Raw genomic sequence first — 9083 nt, 5'->3', positions numbered from 1 at the left:
CAAATATCACATGTTTTCACTTCTAAGTGAGAGCTAAATCATGAGTACATATTAACACATAGAGGAGAATAATACACACTGGGGCCTATCAGAGGGTGACGGGTGGGAAAAGGGAGAGGATCAGAAAAAATCACTAATGGGTACTAGGTTTAATACCTAGGTGATGAAATAATCTGTACAACGAACATTCATGACACAAGTTTACCTATATAACGAACCTGCACATGTATCTCTGAACTTAAAATAAAAGTTAAAAAAAAAAAAAAAAATTTTAGCTAATATATTTAGCTTTTATATTCACAAACTCTGTACTAATCAATAAAAATTTAGCCCTGCATTCTGTCATCCAATGAACAGTTTCTGCAAATCTGAGCTAGGTTCTTTATAGCATTTGTAGCATTTGCACTTGCAGTTCAGTCTCTGTAAATTTTTGTTTATTATGTTGTAAATGTATATAACACCTATTCATTAATAATCATGAATTTTAAACTATTTCCATAAATAACATATGTTAATGTTAATGTATTTTCTAACTTGCCATTCCTGACAGCCTTGCTTACATGGTTGCTCTTTTCACACTTATGATACTTGTTAAATATTTCAAAAAATTTATTAACGATTATCCTATACTTAATAGTTTTTTTCTATTTTTAAATATGAATTAACATTTTGTGACAGGCAGCCTCTAAGATGGCCCCAAATGATTCCTATCTGATAGTATTTGTGCCCTTGTGTAATAACATTCTCCTGCATGTGGGATGGGTCTAGTGACTTACTTCTAATAAATAGAATACCAAAAAAGGGATGACATATGGCTTCCTAGATTAGGCTATAAAAGACTGTGACTTCTGTCTTGCCAGCCCTCTCTCTCTGGCTCTAAAATTTGGCTTACCCTGATGAAGCAAGTTTCTATGCTGTGACATGTCCTATGGAGTGTTCAAGGTAGCAAAAAATAACTTGAGGCCTCTATTTAACAGCTCAACAGAAACCAAATTCTACCAGTAATAACTGAGTAAGCTTCGAATTGGGTCCTGTTCCTGTCGAAACTTAAGATGATTGGGATTTAACTGACACTTTATGTGCAATCTTATGAGAGACCTTTATACAGGGATTCAAGTAAGCAGTACCAAATATCAAGCCCAAAGAAACTGTGGGATAATAGTTACCTGTTGTTTTCAGTCACTAAGTTTGGGGGCAATTTCTTATGCAGCAATAGATAACCAATATATACTACATATATCCAAAAAATATAACAGTTTTGATTCTTAAGTCTATAAGTAAAGTAACATGTCTCTTCTCAGAAATCACCCAAAGTCTTAATATAAAATTTTAAACAGAAAACTGCATCTTCACGTTAGTGGGGACATCAGTTTTTCTAATACACAACATGTGGGAAAATGCTACTAAATATATAGCTATTCAGAAAAACTTACAAAAAGAAAGCAAGAGAAAGTTGTCAGCAGCAATAAAGGTTAAAAAATATAGCAAACGACAATTTTCTAAAATAGCCAAAACTCTTACTGATTATGTCCAATGATAATTTTTACGGATTACATAGGCCAGCAAAGAGCTCTTTTTTGACTCAGCTTGACACCAAAGTAGCAGATGTGGCTCTTAAAGACGAATCAGTCAGGATTTATTTGTAAAGTGTGGCGTGTTGATGTGTCACAGTGGTAAAGAAAGAGTCAGCATTGAAAGAAGATTTGTAGCTGCCAATTTTAGTTAACTAGAAAGAAGTAAAGACTAAAGCAACCCGCATAATTTAAAATCCCTGTATCACCATAAACTTCAAGGTGATTCAGAGAGAATTCCTTGTAATTTATAATACAATTTTGATTACTATCCACAAATAACCTCCTAAAATGTTCTTCCAGAAAGAAATTATTTATCGAAAAATGTGAAATTTTAAACTACAAAAAAGGCAAAACAAAACAGAGCAGGGATTTGAAGGAAGAGAGGAGGCAGATAAGTAAAAGACAAATAGAACTCATCTGAATAAAAACTACTTTGAATAGTAATATACCCAGGTTACAAACCTGCAGATGCACCCCCTGGATCTAAAATAAAAGTCAAAGGCAAAACAAAAAAAAAATTAAAAGTGGAAAATATACAAGTAGTCATGGGAAGACTATTTAATACTGTAAGTTGTACTTCTGGTTTCCAGTACAGCATGTAAGGACATTAGAAGTTTCCCTTCATCTAACAGGTAAAAAGCTACTCTGAAAAAGTGGCAACTTTTCTTAAATTCATCAGAGAAGTTAGGACACTATAATGGTAGATACATGTTATTGTATATTTGTCAATACTCATTGAATGTACATTATGAATATTTATATAAAATATAAACATTTTATATTTATCAAATATAAACTTCAGTTTTATAGTGATGTGTTAACATAAATATATTGGTAAATGCATCACTACATTGTAGGATGTTAATTTTGGAGGAGTTGGTGCCTCTGTGCAGCAGTGAGCATATGGGAATCCTAGTAGATTCTGCTTAATTTTGCTGTGAATTAAAAATGGTACTAAAATATAAGAGTTGTCAATTAAAAGATAAAATAAATTGGACAAGTCTTAGTCTATGATATGATTTGGATCTGTGACCCTACTAAAATCTCATGTTGAGTTATATATAATCCCCAGTGTTGGAAGTTGGGCCTAGTAGTAGGTGATTGGAGCACAGGGCCAGTTTCTCATGGTTTAACACTGTCCCTCTTGGTGCTATCATTGCAGTAGTGAGTTCTTGTGATATTGGGTCATTTAAAGGTGGGTAGCATCTACCCCCACTCTCTCTTGCTCCTGCTCCAGCCATGTGAGATGTTCCTGCTTCCTCTTTTCCTTCCACAATGATTTTAAGTTTCTTGAGGCCTCCCCAGAAGTCACGTAGATGCCAGCGTTATGCTTCCTATACAGCCTGCAGAACCATGAGCCAATTAAACTTCTTTTCTTTGTAAATTACCCAGTCTCAGATATTTCTTCTATAGCAGTGCCAGAACAGACTAATACAGTCTATAAAGATAAGTTAACAGATATGAGGTTCTAATGGCTAAATCGTATAGTTTTAACATATAAACAATGAATACATAAAATAAAGAGAATATTTGAAGAATTAGAATCACATTTATTCAGTAAGTGATAGGTGATTAGACAGGAAAATAGAAATAGGAAAAAGTTAGAGCATTTTCATTTTCAAGATTATATTTACTGGTTACCAAAACCAGACAAATATTAGAATATAAATAATAATTAACATAGAATTATTGCCAAGTGTAGCACAAAAATATGATGTTGATCACAAAACCTGATTTGCTCACATTAATATATAAATTTATAGATATACTATTAATTGTGAGCTACCAGGTGGGAAGATGGTCCATTATGACAATGACCAAACCAAAAGGAACAACCATGTCTTTATTCACTTCCTGAAAAAGGGCATGCAGAAGCAAAACCAAGAAGTCTTGGTTTCCTTCTGTTCCATTTTTCTCAACAGACTGTCATTAGCAAAGGTTGGAAAACATGCAATATATGTTGGGAAAATTGTCTCATTGCTAAAGACCCCCAAACCAAAGGCTTCTTTTTTTTATTATTTTTTTTCTCGATTTAGGAAGCTTTAAGGAGGGGAAGGGAACATGTTAGAAATGTGTAAGTACTGAATCAAAGTAAGGTCAACATGCCTCAGCCAAGTTCATAAAAAGAGACCTCAAAATGAAGGCACCTGGGCTAGGATTGCAAATATGTATATGAGCATAGTTGACAGAGAGCAAAAGTGGTATAAATATTTGTCTATGTAGTTTCCTCCAGAAAATTGTAATGCACTGACTGTGCAGCACATCTGGTCTGGGGAGGGCAGCCTGCCCCCATGAGGTTTACCTCATTTTAATATTTTATGGTTGGACTTGAAAAAAATCATACATAGCATTTTGTACTGTAGTGGGACTCTTCCACTGGTAAACAGTGTGGAACATTTCATAAAATTAATAACATAACCTGAAAAGAAAAAAATAATATAGGGATATAAAAGAATAGCAATTCTTCACTTATTAGAGTCAAAATATATCATCTGTAACTATGTGTTTTATTAGTATGGATTAATGCCTAATAAGTGTGTGTACAATGGAGCCAGTCTATTCAAAAGGCTGATGAAAAGCATGTTTATATCTGTATCTATCTATATAGATATTTATCATTATGCTAGGATAATTTTGTACTTTATTATTTCTGATAATTTAGTCAAGATATTCTGAGCCTGGGAGAACAGGTCTGATATTACAAAATTTAATGATTTCAAATTTTTAATTATTTCTAGATAAAATGAATAAAATGCTTTATTCCTTAAGAACAAATTTCTTATCATCATTATAGGACATGTACAACTTATTGAATTGACAAGGCCTTTAACAAAATAATATCTCTTAATTTCAGCATCTAGTATTAATCATTGGAGAGCAGTATAGATAATTGTTAGTTTATTTTGTTTCCCTATGAACAGAATGACTGAAACATCAGAATTTTGTTCCCGTCTTTTCATTTTCTCTTTTTAAAATACTGAATATGCATTATCTTATAATTTCTGAAGGTTAAGCCTTCAGGAGTATATTAATAGTTGTGGCTCAGGGTCCCTTATGAGGCTGCAGTCTAGGTAAGGTCTAAGGCTACAGTCATCTGAAGGCTTGTCCGGGGTTTGAGTATCCACTTCCAAGATGGCTCAACTATTAGCAGAAAAGCTTAATTCTCGGTTACATGGCCCTCTCACTGGTGCTATTTGGATGTCCTTCAAGTGACTCAAGCGAGTAAAACTTAGTTTTTGAAGTCACATACTCTCTTTTCTGCAATATCTTATTTGTTACACAGGTTAGTTACATTCAGTGTGGAAGGGACCGATACATTATTGTGAATACCATGAGGCAGAGATCACTGGGGCCTTCTTAAAGCCTGACTACCATAGGGAAGTGCTATCTTCTACTTTCTTATTTGGTTTATAAAATCTCCCAGATGGCCCCATGATCTCCTTCCCTGTTCCAGGTGGCTGAAAGGAAATGATCCCCAGAGTGACCTGTGACCCAGATGTTGAATGCAGTAGCACCTTCATTACCTTGGGTCGTGAGTTTTGTTCTTTTATTTATCAGTATTGTTATAATAGGTGTCAGAAAATATATGTATATAACCTAAAATTACTTTTTAAAATCATATAGCCTATTTATATCACAGTAGCCATTTTTATTCATTCCAAGACTCTGTATTTTGGAATTGTTTTAAACTTATTTTAGTACAATATTTGACTTCTATTGTGCAAAATTATGTTTGATCATTGTGGGAAGTTAAGTTAGCAGCTGTACAAAAGTGAGAAAGTAGGGTCATCTCTTGAGCCAAATGGAATCACTTGGTGCAAGGTAGGGTTAATTAAGAGGAATATACAAGGCTGAAAATTTAAATACCTTGGACTATGTAAATCAGATATCATATCAATTCCAGGAAATGTAATTAAATCAACAAAGGAAAGAAGTCAAAATAAATGTAATGGATTTAGGTTGTTTCTTATTGACCTTGCATGGTCAGGGTCAGACTATGGAAAGATTGTCAGTGGGTCATGAGCCTATAGAATATGAGAGGTATCCTCATAGCCGTGGATAAAGATATTGCCAAATCAAACAAGAATAATCCAGTGCCAGAGTTTGAGGAATAAAATGGTATCAGAACTGACAGCACTGTCAAAAATGCAAGGCCAAATATCCAAGTCAAGACAGTCAATTTATGCTTCAATAAATTTCTCAGATGCAGACACAATGCAAACACATACAGAAGTCAAAACTAAAACTATAAATGTCTGTTTGAAAATGTAAAAGAGCAAAGCAAAATGGTAAGGAGGACAAAGGAAAGTATCAGAATGATTAAGGAGCACATGAAAAAGCATCTACCTCATTAATTTCCAGTAAATATAAAGTAAACCCTCATCTAGACAGCATTATAATAACGGCTAAAATTTAAAATACTGTCCATAACAAGTGCTAGAGAAGATGTGAAGCATTAGAGATGATGCTCTACTGATTGGGGTTTTAAATTAGTACACTTTATGAGAAAATAAAAGTCAAGATTTTTTTTTGAAGAACAAAATATGTGAAATAATTTAACATAAGATTTCAATATTAATGGTAGGTTTTTAGAAAAGAAAGAAACTTTGTCAAAATATGCTAAATGCCATAATAAACAGCCTCCAAAATTTCGGTAGGCTAACATTTTGGAATGATATGCTGTAGCAAAACTTTCCACAATGAGAATATTATGTATGTTAAACTAACTCAGCCTGAACTTGACTCCGTACTTCACTATCTATAGTAACCTGATTTAGTATGTAAACAATTTGTATACTAATTTAAAATTATATTTTCTTTAGAGTAACAAATATAATCATAGCAGCTAAGTTTTAGCAGATCACAGGCTGCCAGTCAATCAAATCATGTCTATATAAAACAAATGCCTCAGCATACCATGACCAAATAAAGCAAATGTTAAGTTGTAACCAATCTAACTGTCTGTATGTCGCTTCCTTTTTCTGTCTATGAATATTGTTTGCATGCATTGCTGGGTGGAGCTTTCTGAGCTTTTCCTTGTTCTGAATGCTGCCCAATTTGTGAATAATTCTTTGTTCAGGGAAACTCTGAGGAATTTAATTTGTCTAAAGTTTTACTTTTGGCATATATATATGTATGTGTATATATATATATATATACACACACACATATACACTTTTTGTATATATATATACACACATACATATATATATGTCATACTGGACAGCATTTATATATATATGCTGTCTAGTATGATAGCCACTTGGTAGCTATATGTAGCTACTGAGTACTTGAAATGCGGCTAGAGTGGTTGTGTAACTAAAATTTCAATATTATTTAATTTTAATTCATTTAAATTTAAATTTTAGTACCCAATGTGGCTAGTGGATATTGTATAAGACAGCACAGTGTTAGAAAATTATTTCCTACCCGCCTAAAGCTTCAAAACAATTATTTGCCATCTGCGTTCCACGTTATGATTAGAGACCAGGCTCAATGCATCTTATGGTTATTCTACTCTTTAAAATCTGATATTTTTTAAATCAAGCCTCTTTATCTTGCACATAAACAGAGAAATAAAAGATCATACATGAAAACTTGTTTATGCTCCAAGGCTCAGAATGGCACACATCACATCATCTCACCATTCATTGGTCAGAACGTTATTATACAACCATACCGTGCTATAAGAGAGACTGGGAAATTAGAGGTGAGTAATTTTGCCCAGCAGAAAAATGAAATATGTCTTGGTAACAAATAGTAGTGTCTCTGACAGACAGTATGGTGTTAGAAAGGCAGTATAGCTTGAAAAATTGAAAAACAAAATCTGGAGTCAAATGTCTGGGTTCCAACTTGCTCTACCATGTACTGTGTGATTTTAGAAAAAATTATTTAGAATCTCTGCCTCTCAACTGCTAAATGGATAATGAGTATGAGTTTATTCCTTTCCACCATAGCCTGGGTAACTGGTAGGAGGTATAGAAAAAATAAAGGCATTTTCTAAATGTTGTTTGAGTACATAGATATTTAGGTTAAAAAAAACCTAAGTGGTTATAAAATTAAATGATTAAGCCTGTAGTTCCAGCTACTTGGGAAACTGAGGTGTAAGGATCATCTGAGTCTGGGAGACTGAGGTTGCAGTGAGCCCTGATGTTGTCACTGCACTTCAGCTTGCATTGCAGAGTAAAACCCTGCCTAAAAAAAAAAAAAAAAAAAAAAAAAAAAAAAAAAAAAAAAAAAAAAAAAAAAAAAAAAAAAAGATTAAGTGGTTAAATATTTATAAAGTACTTAAAAAAGCATCTGGTACATTTACCAAGTTAAATTACTATTTTTATTACTATTTTTGGTCTCATGATAGAGAAACAAATGAGTAAGATTAGAGAGCCCAGAACCAGAAGATAGCATATGTGCAGAAACTTGTTAAATGACAAGTGTAAAATTAAATGTCAGTAGCTATTTTGAGACAATTGGTGATATATAAAGAAAAATAAATTAAGATTCATTCAACATGCCGAAAGTGAAATAAATTTAAGTGGGTTACAATAATCAATAGAGAGACAAAACTCAATGTAAGATGTAAAAATTGTAGACAATTTACTTGGTAAATAGAAAAGGTTTTCTTTGACACAAAGCAGAAACAAAAATTGTAATATAAAGATTGATGAATTCAATTGCTATTTGACAAAATTAATTAAAATCGAGCAGGCTTACACTCTTCCTGGGGATTTTATTTCTATATATATTCTCTAGAAAAAGCCACACAAAGACACAATAATTTAGATGCACTTGTTTTCCATTATAGCGTAGCTTATAAGAGAAAAACTTCAGATAGCTTAAATGTCCATCAACAGTTTTTGAATGAATATATGTTGAAATATCCATCCAATGGGATTCTGCTGAGGAATTAAAATAAATCATCCAGAACTACTTATATTAGCTTAGAATCTAGGGAAGGTACCATGGAGTGAAAGAAACAAAATTTAAGATGGCATGTTAGGTAAGAATCATTTACAGAAAGATTTAGATATCCATAACAATATCAGATAATGTTTGTGTATAAGTGTATAAACATGCACAGGATACTGAACTCTCAATTCATTATAAAAATGGTTGGGGAAAGGGAGAAATTGTCATGGGGTTTGGCATGATGAAGAGGGGCCTTCGAAGAATTAATAAAAATAATTGGAATAAGACACTACATGTTGTATAGATTAATAAACCTGAACATATTATTATTTTCTAAACATTTAAGTTAGTCTTCATCATAGAAATTAATTCAAGGCCAAAAACAAGTACAAGAAATATTACATAAACAAATGAAATCATACAGTATTTGACTTTCCAAAGACCAACATCACCAACAGTGCAAAGTCTCCACTCCTCTTAAAAGTCTACTCAGGCCGGGCGCGGTGGCTCAAGCCTGTAATCCCAGCACTTTGGGAGGCCGAGACGGGTGGATCACGAGGTCAAGAGATCGAGACCATCCTGGTCAACATGGTGAAACCCTGT

The sequence above is a fragment of the Cebus imitator genome, unplaced genomic scaffold (genome assembly GCF_001604975.1).
Source record: "Cebus imitator isolate Cc_AM_T3 unplaced genomic scaffold, Cebus_imitator-1.0 Scaffold105, whole genome shotgun sequence".
NCBI lineage: Eukaryota > Metazoa > Chordata > Mammalia > Primates > Cebidae > Cebus > Cebus imitator.
This window is presented reverse-complemented; position numbering follows the sequence as displayed.